The sequence below is a fragment of the Cannabis sativa genome, chromosome 2 (assembly GCF_029168945.1).
Source record: "Cannabis sativa cultivar Pink pepper isolate KNU-18-1 chromosome 2, ASM2916894v1, whole genome shotgun sequence".
Classification (NCBI taxonomy): domain Eukaryota; kingdom Viridiplantae; phylum Streptophyta; class Magnoliopsida; order Rosales; family Cannabaceae; genus Cannabis; species Cannabis sativa.
Genome location: NC_083602.1, coordinates 28964038 through 28973272, shown reverse-complemented (window position 1 = coordinate 28973272; position 9235 = coordinate 28964038).

Sequence of the window (9235 nt, the reverse complement as noted above, 5' to 3'; positions counted from 1 at the left end):
AATAGATATTTTAGCGTTTCAAACCATAATTTTTTCAAACTTATTATTTTTTTTTTAATATTCTAACCATATAAAATATCTTATTTTTCAATTAGTTTATTTATGTAATATTTAAATTTATTAAATTATAAGACTTAGAATATAATAATGAAATATCTAAATTTTAAAATTTAAGATATTTTATTATATTATCTTATTAGAAATTTCAAATAAATTTAAATTTTGAATAAACTTGATATTTGAAAAATTGGTAAGATATTTTTGATTTTTTGTTAGAATTTAAGAAATTTAGGAGTTTGTTGAATTTTGAATTTTTTCAAATATTCTCTAACAACCTAAATTTGAATTCTAGTTAAGATATTTATTTTAAAATTTTATTTTATTTTAAATTTTAAAATTGAGATATTTTAGCTTACTTTCCAGATATTCCAGATCAGTTATTTGTTTGTATTGTTTGATTATATTATTATGTATTCAATTTTTTTTTTACAAACCTATTATTTATTTGATCTAAATTTCTATGATTAACTTGTTGACAGATCCAATGATCTGATTTTAATCATAGTCCAATTGTCAATAGATCTATAAATAATTTGTAGTAGGTAATTTTGCTATTTCTTTTATCTGTGTAAACCTAGTAACATGATAGGGCCCATCCAAATCATTTGACCTGTGTGAGCCTATATGTTTGCTTTTGGGCTTAGATGCATATAGGAAGCCCATTTAAGTTTTACTAAGTAAATGGACTAGGTTGCTAAAATAAATTTTGACATAAGTAAATTTATTTAGGCCCAATTAGATTTGGGCTTATTCAATGAATAACAATTGTTTATTTAAAGGTTAAATTCCTCTCTTTTGGGCTTTGTGTGAGAGTTGGGGGCCAATAGAAGTGGGTACGACATACTGAACCCAACTCCACCTCACATGAACTACCCCAATTGTGAAGGCCCATTTGCCTTATTTAAATAATTGTATTAGGTTAATTATATTAGTCTAACCTAATTAAAATTGAATTAGCAACATAATTAACTTTTAAAATATATGAAATTTAATTTTTCATTTAATATTTAAAGTTAATTTTAGAAAAATACTTAGTTAATGATATATATTCTAGATATTTATTTCTAGTACTAATTATATTTCTAATATTTTATTATGAAAATATCATAGATTGTGAAATTAATTGTTTAATCATTAATTTTGGTACAATCTAAGTTAAGTATATTTTTCCTAGTATTAAATTAGAATTAATAATTAAGTCTTCTCTATACTTAATAATTTATTTCTTGAATTTAATACATTTAATTAAATTGAAAATTTAAATATTTAAGTTGATTTTCATCATGATACTTAAGTATTATTATTTTCATGTTATTTAATTAAAATTGAAAATTATTTTAAGATTGAAATCTTATTTCAAAATAACTTAAATTTGAATAATTTTCAAAAAAATATTTTATTTTATTTTATAAATCTTTATCCCACAAATTTCGAAATTGCATTTATTTAATGCAAAAATTTCAAATTTTATTTGAAAGATAGATTAAAGTTCATTTTTTTTTTAATTTTGGACCAACTTAAATCAATGATTTTTTCATTTAATGATTAATTAAAATAAATGAATTAAAATATATTATAATTAGAAAATGAATTAATTAGTCAATGAAATCTAGATAGATATTATCTGTTTTGCTTGAACTATTTTTCCAGTGATATTTAATTAAATAGAAAATTAATATTTAAGTTGATTTTAATAATGATACTTAAATATTTGAAATTTTTCTTTAATATTTAATTAAATAGAAAAAAAATATATTTTTGTTGTAAATTAATTTTATTAATTAATTTTGGACCAACATAAAATTAAGATAATTTTTCGAAGATTTATTTTTATTTTATTTTAAATCAATTTCAAAAATTGTATTCTTAAATACTTCAAATTTTCGAAATGCAATATATATTTATAGAAAATTAAATTTGAGTTGTAAATTAATTTAAATTAATTTTGAAACAACTTAAATTGAATATTTTTCTAAATATTTATTGGAAATTATTACTAAAATGGAAATAATTCATGTTATTTTCATATCCATCTAAGTAAAATTTATAAATATTAAATTAAAATTTATATTTAGAATTTTTCATTCTAAATTGGTAATTTTAATTAAATAAATATATATTTAAAATAAATTGATTAAAATAAATATTAAAAGAGAATAAACTTTAAATAATGAGATTTATTATTAGGACATTCGATCTCCATTGTTGGTTTTACATAGCTTTTGTTTTAGTGAGTAATCCTCCCTAATAAAGGAACGTTCATTAGCAAGTTAGTACCGTTTAATCTCGAAAGATAAGTATATTTGTAAGTGTTTTATATGGTATTGATCACCCTAATGGTGGCGACTGTATTTGATTTACAAAATATGAAACAATGGTGGAAGCTCATAAGATAGAATAGCCTTGACTCTCGCCTAAACGGGACAACGCTGGATTCCAATCTTGATCGAATAAATGGTTGCTAGAATGTTTAACATTTTAGATGAGCTGACAACTCTATTCAATGGATGGTAGCTTTGACTCTCGCGTAAACGGGACACTGATATCAGTTTGTTGAAGACCTTGGAAATAATTTAGGATTGTATGTTTTAGTATTTTCACTTGTCATTCCTACTTGCTATGTGTTTAATAATTTCTGAATTGTGTATGAATTTATATTGAACCATGTTATTTTCTGCTATTAAATTGTAGTTTAATTTCGAATCTTCATTGTTGGTCTAACTTGGTTTGTTTTTCTAATGAGATAAATCCCTAATGGATTTTCACCATTAGACAAACATAATAGTGTTAGATCTCGAAAGATAAATATTGTATATGCAACATCTAGCTGTTCATCAATTGATGACACCTTAGACTAGTATTTTACAATATGAAACAAGAAGATTGTATAAATAAGATTACTTTGACTCTCGTTAATCGAATCATCGTTGGATTCTTATTTAAAACAACAAAATTATCCTAATTCCTCTTAGCTTATTCATTTCGAATTAGCTCAATAACATATCATTAGATGAATGGTCTATAAATCATTTTATGTCATTCTATTTTTACTTAAGAAATTAAATGACAAATATGATTATAATCCCGAAATTCTATCCCAAAATGATATAAATCCTAAATCTTAGAAATCTCCTACTTGTATGGGAAAATCAAACTTCGAGTTAGATTAGCAGTGGTGGTCCAAGAAAGAATTACTCATGTATATTTGGTATAAATTTAAGTCTTTGACTTTAATTTTAGATTCCAAACAGAAATTTCTTATATTTCTATTTCCAGAATACAATACAGTTTCACTTTCACAAGTGTTTAATAACCATTTTCTATCAATAGTTTCAAACTGTATGGAATATGAGTTTAGTATTCTGTGACCAGGATCCACTTGCACTGTTCTAAGAACTCTTTGATGTAACTATACCTAAGTCATCAAAAAAAAAAAGACAAAACCACATTTTTTTAAATCTATGGCATTTGTATCTTGTTCATAGTGGATTTGACAAGATCAATCTCTGCAAAGAGTTAATATGCCTATATCCACTGAAAGTAATTCATCTCATTCGCGGATGGATGTACATTCAGGGGTGGATATGAGTTTTCGTTGTATTCTTAAAACGATCACTCTAGATTTTACCTTAAACAGTGGAAAACCATTAAGGTAAATGGTTAAAGATCTTGCGAACTGATAGGGGTGGAGAAACAGTTAGTAGATATGCAGTTCAAAGATCATTAATTTGATTTTTGAATTATATCCAAACTTACCTCCCCAGAAATTTCGATTTGCATATTGATGATTAGTTACTAGTTGTTGCCTAAATCCTTCTATGGTAATACAATTTCAGAATGATGCAATGGTTTGGTACTTAATGTAAATCATTACTAGATTCATGGATGACCTAATCAAAATCTTAAGAAAAGCTAGAACTGTTAACCATGGTTTGTTAGCTATTCTAAGTGATTAGGGGTGGACCATCCCATAGTCAATAGATAAGAAAGTGTTTGTTCAAACAAATACTACTTTTCTAAGATAATGACTAAGTCTGAAAATAAAGTAGCAAATAAAGGAGATATTTATTTCTTGATTCCAAAAGTGTTCTATCATCTTATTCTTTACATGATGATTCAACTGCCTCTATTGTCTTAACACAACCGAAGAGGTTAGTACCATTTAGTTTTCTTAGACATAATTCACAGTACCTTGTCGTAGTGGGAGAGTTTCAAGGAACTTCACTTCTTATGACTTGGAAGACACTTGTGATTAAAATCCATTGTAAGTTTAAACAAGTAATGGATTGTCAAGATAAGAAACTAAGAAGAAAAGCCAATAGAACTATGGTTTGATCCATTCACATGGAGTAACCTAAAGTTTTCTATTACAAGGACATAAAAAGAAAATTTTCGTTTATAAGTCTATTCAATGGACTTAACAAAACTTCATGTTCCTAGTATTATAGGTTTGAGTTTATCTAAACCTATGGCTTATGGTATACCTGGTAATTACTTACTCTAATGCAAGCAACTTACTTTAGTAAGATGCTGAAGCATTTTCTTTCTAATGGCAATCTATAGAAGCTTCTCGACTTCTAGGCATAGATTTTATTTATCTAAGGAAAAGTATCAACTATTCCAGAAAAGATAAAGCCATGAAAGAAGTTCTTATATCAACAGTGAGAGGTCTCAGATAAGCTTTAGTATGCCTTAGACCAGACACCTGCTGTGAGTGGGAGTAATGAGTAGGTATCAGATTAATCCAGGAGAGGAACATTGGAAGAAAATCAAGTAAATCTTAAGATTAAGAAGAGGAACTATATGTTAGTCAATAATGCTGTGTTTAAAACTCTTAGACTACACCACATCAGATTTCGAGACTTACCTTTGTGCTAGAAAGTCTATTAATAAGATGGTGATTACTCTGGGGGTGGAGTAGTGATTTTGGAGAAGTGTAAAAGCCTATCTGAAGTCTCTAGGTATACCAGAGAGAGACTGAATGTTAAAGTTGCAGGAAAGGTACTTATTCAGTCTAAGGAAAGTTCTATACATTTGTGGCACCGTTCCAACTTGTCTTAACTACTAGTGTTATTTCCTGATTAACCAAAAGTAGTTGCCAAAAGTATAGAATCCAATATCCCAAGAGAGTAAACATATAGAGAGGAATTTCACAATATCAAGGATTTTGTGATTAAGGAAGAGTAATGGTGGAGAAGAGGTTGTGGTTAATTCAACCTGTCAGGTCCTATTACGAGGAGTTCACTACAACTACACTTGATTTGTATATCAAGGTGTTGAGATTATTTGAAATGCACATTTTGTTTTATATTAGTGCAAGTGGGAGTTTGTTGGGTTTTATGCCCTAAATAAAACTCATTTCAATATAATTAGGTTTACTTATTAATAAAGATCAGAAATAACATTTAATGTTGCATGGTTCACATGATTTATTTCATGATTATTTACATAATGTATGAATTCTATTTAAGTCCAGAACATATCAATTTGTTAATGATTATAGTGTTGTCAGCACAGTGGAATATAATCTTGATTATATGTTCGAAAGTTTATTCCCTGATTTGTTAGTTCACTGGATTTAGACTGACATGATAATCAGTGATAGGTATTCTTACACCTTGGATAAGTGTTATGTCCTTTCCAGGGCATTGGCAAAGTTTACCAGTATCGGATGTATGGAGTATACATCGGAAGGGACCGATATTGAACTTTGATTAAATATATTAAAATTTACCGTAATATCTATTCATTTCAATATCACTTGTTGATCCTAGATCAAAATGATCTTAATCTTGATATGTTTAGGTTCGATCTCAAGAGTATTATACATGTTCTTTGATTTGTTAGTTAAGCCTACTTTTGGGTCAGGGTGATACGTACATTTTGGGAACATGATAGTATAATTGAGTGGGAGCGCTAACATAAATATGGAATCTATAACTTCTATAGGAATTTGGAAGTGAAACGATGATATCCTTCGAGCTTGGCTAAACAGAGATAAATGGTGGAGATCTCATTTCACTTCACTGAAATATCATTTATACAGAGCTAAGTGTTTTAAGGATAAAATACATTGAAGGTGTAACGGTAACTTAATGCCTATTCAATGTAGATCATCTATTAGAGGATCATTGATCAAATTAGGATTATAACAATGGATAACTAATGACGTATCTATATCGTGGAACATATAGAGCGTTCTATATACTGAGAGTGCAATTCTAAGTTCTATGCGTGGATTCAACGAAGAATTAATAAGTCAGTGAATTTAAGATATAAATTCTTGATCTGCTTATTGGAAGCTCGGATATATAGACCCATGGTCCCCATGCTAGTTGAGACCATACTCCTTGTAAGACTCAGTTAATTGATTTTGATTAATCAATTATAATTCTAAAGTTAGACTATGTCTAGTTTATGAATTTTCACTAAGCAATGGCGAAATTGTAAAGAAAAGAGATTCTAGGTTTATTTATTAATTAAGAGACTTTATATGTCTAATTAATAAATATATTAAATGACAATATTTTTTAATAATTAATTTTTAGTTATTAAATAATTAAAATTGGCATTTAAATGGTTGAATTTGAAAATTGGCGTTTTTGAGAAAATGAGATGTAGAAATGATAAAATAGCAAAATTGCATAAGTGAGGCCCATTATCCAAAGCCCATGGCCGGCCACTCTTATAGGATTTTATCATTTATTTTTTCATTATTTTATGCCAAATAATTCTAACTTAAACCTACGTGGTTACCTATAAATAGGTAGTGATGGCTTCAGGAAAAAGAAGATACATCTCATTCCTTCACAGAAAATCTTCTAGCCGCCACCTTCTCTCTTCTTTTCTTCTTTTATTTCGAACCTTGAGTGAATGAGTGAGTGCCCACACACATCAAGTGGTATCTCAATCATTGTGTGTAAGACTGTGGAAAATCAACCAACAAGAAGGAGAATCAGCATCAGAGGAAGGAGAGAAAGAGATCCAGGTTTAGATCTTGGTGATGCTCTGCTACAGAAAGGAATCAAGGGCTAAAGCTCTGAACGGAAGGAGTCATTATATTTCGCTGCACCCAATGTAAGGTTTACTAAACTTCATATGTGTTTATTTCATTGTTTTAGAATTCATATTAGGATGTTAATGAAACATACTTGTTAGTAAATCTAGATCCTGGTAAAATAATTCCAACAGGGGTGATATTAACCCGCCACAGGCTGCCCAGGCTACCCAAGATTGGGAAAATAAGCTTGCAAAAATGCAAGCCAAAATTAATGAGCAAGAATAAGAAATTAGATGTTTTAGACAACAGGGCGCTCTTGCAATCCCTACTCTAGAAATGCAGGTAGCTTCTGCTCCTGCCCCTGCTGTGCAGGTAGGACCAGTCGTTGCAGTGAATCGGATGGAACCACTGTATGAAAGGTTCCCTAAATAGGCACCTCTAGTCTTTTTGGGAGGTCCCGATGTTATGAAAGCCGAGCAATGGCTAATAGTTATTACCAGAATTCTGAATTTCATGGGCGTCACCGGTAATGAAAAAGTGGCCTGTGCCACGTTCCAATTTCAAGAAGACGCTCTAGTATAGTGGGACATGGTGTCCTTGACTTGTGATGTTACTACGATGACCTGAGAAAAGTTCTAGGAATTATTCAATGCAAAGTACTATAATGAAGCAACTAGAAGTGCAAAAAGAAAAGAATTTACTCAGCTGACCTAGAAAGAAAAATACCTGGAAGGGTTTAATTCGAAGATTAGACATGACCTAATGATCACTACTGATGATAACACCACCTATGGTGATATGGTGGGAAAGGCACTACGAGCTGAGGGCGTAGTGGAGTGCACCCAAGAGTCTCGAGGGACTCTGGTCGTTGGTAGGGCTTCTACTCCTCCTACCTAAGGCTTTAGTAAGGGAGGTAGTGGCTCGGCCACTGACCAGAAAAGAAAGGCACCTACTGCATCTGGTGGCTGAAGTCAGAACAAGAGGTTCCAAGGAAACCAGGGACGAGGCAATCATCAGGGTAGCTCCAAAACCCGATACACTTACCCAGAATGCTCCAGTTGTAAAAAGCATCATCTGGGAGAGTGTAGAGGACTAGGGTGCTTCCAATGTTGGCTGCTAGGGCACTACAAAAGAGAATGGCCATAGCTTAAGAAAGAAGAACAGAAGATTGCTGCGAAACCTCCTTCAGCAAGGGTGTTTGCGTTAACTTAGGCAAATGCTAAAGCTAGCCCGTCAGTTGTAACAGGTCACCTCTCGATCAACATCTTTTACTTCTCTGTGTTATTTGACTCTGGGGCCACTCATTCTTATGTGGCAGCCAGAATTTTTAGTAAATTGGATAGACCTCATGATAGTTATGATAAAGGGTTTGGAACCTTACTGCCTGGTAGATAATTAGTCATCTCCAAAAGGTGGATTAAGTCAATGCCGATTAGAATTGAGGATAGGGAGTTGAGTGCTGACTTAATAGAAATGGGTTTAGCGAATTTTGATATTAGACTTGGAATGGATTTCTTATCTAAGTACTCAGCTAGTATTGATTGTAAACGAAAGATGGTAATCTTCCAACCAGAGGGTGAGGAACCGTTTGGTTTTGTCGAATCAGTTTAGGGATCTTGGATCCCAGTGATTTTAGTATTAACAGCTAGAGAATTGTTACGAGATGGATGTCTAGGGTTTCTGGCCGTGGTATTAGATACCACACAGCCTGAGACAGTTCGGCCAAACAACATCAAGGTGGTTCAGGAATTTTTAGATGTTTTTCCTGATGAAATTTTGAGTTTACCACCACAAAGAGAAATTGATTTTATTATTGATTTGGCACCTGGAGTAGAACTAGTTTCTAAGGCCCCTTATAGAATGGCTCCACTAGAACTTAAAGAATTAAAAATTCAGCTTCAAGGATTGCTTGACCAAGGGTTTTCACGGCTTAGTGTGTCACCCTGGGGAGCTCCCGTATTATTTGTCAAGAAGAAAGATGGATCTTTGCGTATGTGTATTGACTACCGGAAATTGAATAAACTAACAGTCAAGAACAAGTGTCCTTTACTTAGGATCAATGATCTTTTCGATCAGCTTCAGGGGAAGACGATCTTTTCAAAGATTGATCTCTGATCAGACTATCATAAGTTGAGAATCCGAGAGGAGGATATTCCAAAGACGGCTTTCTGCACT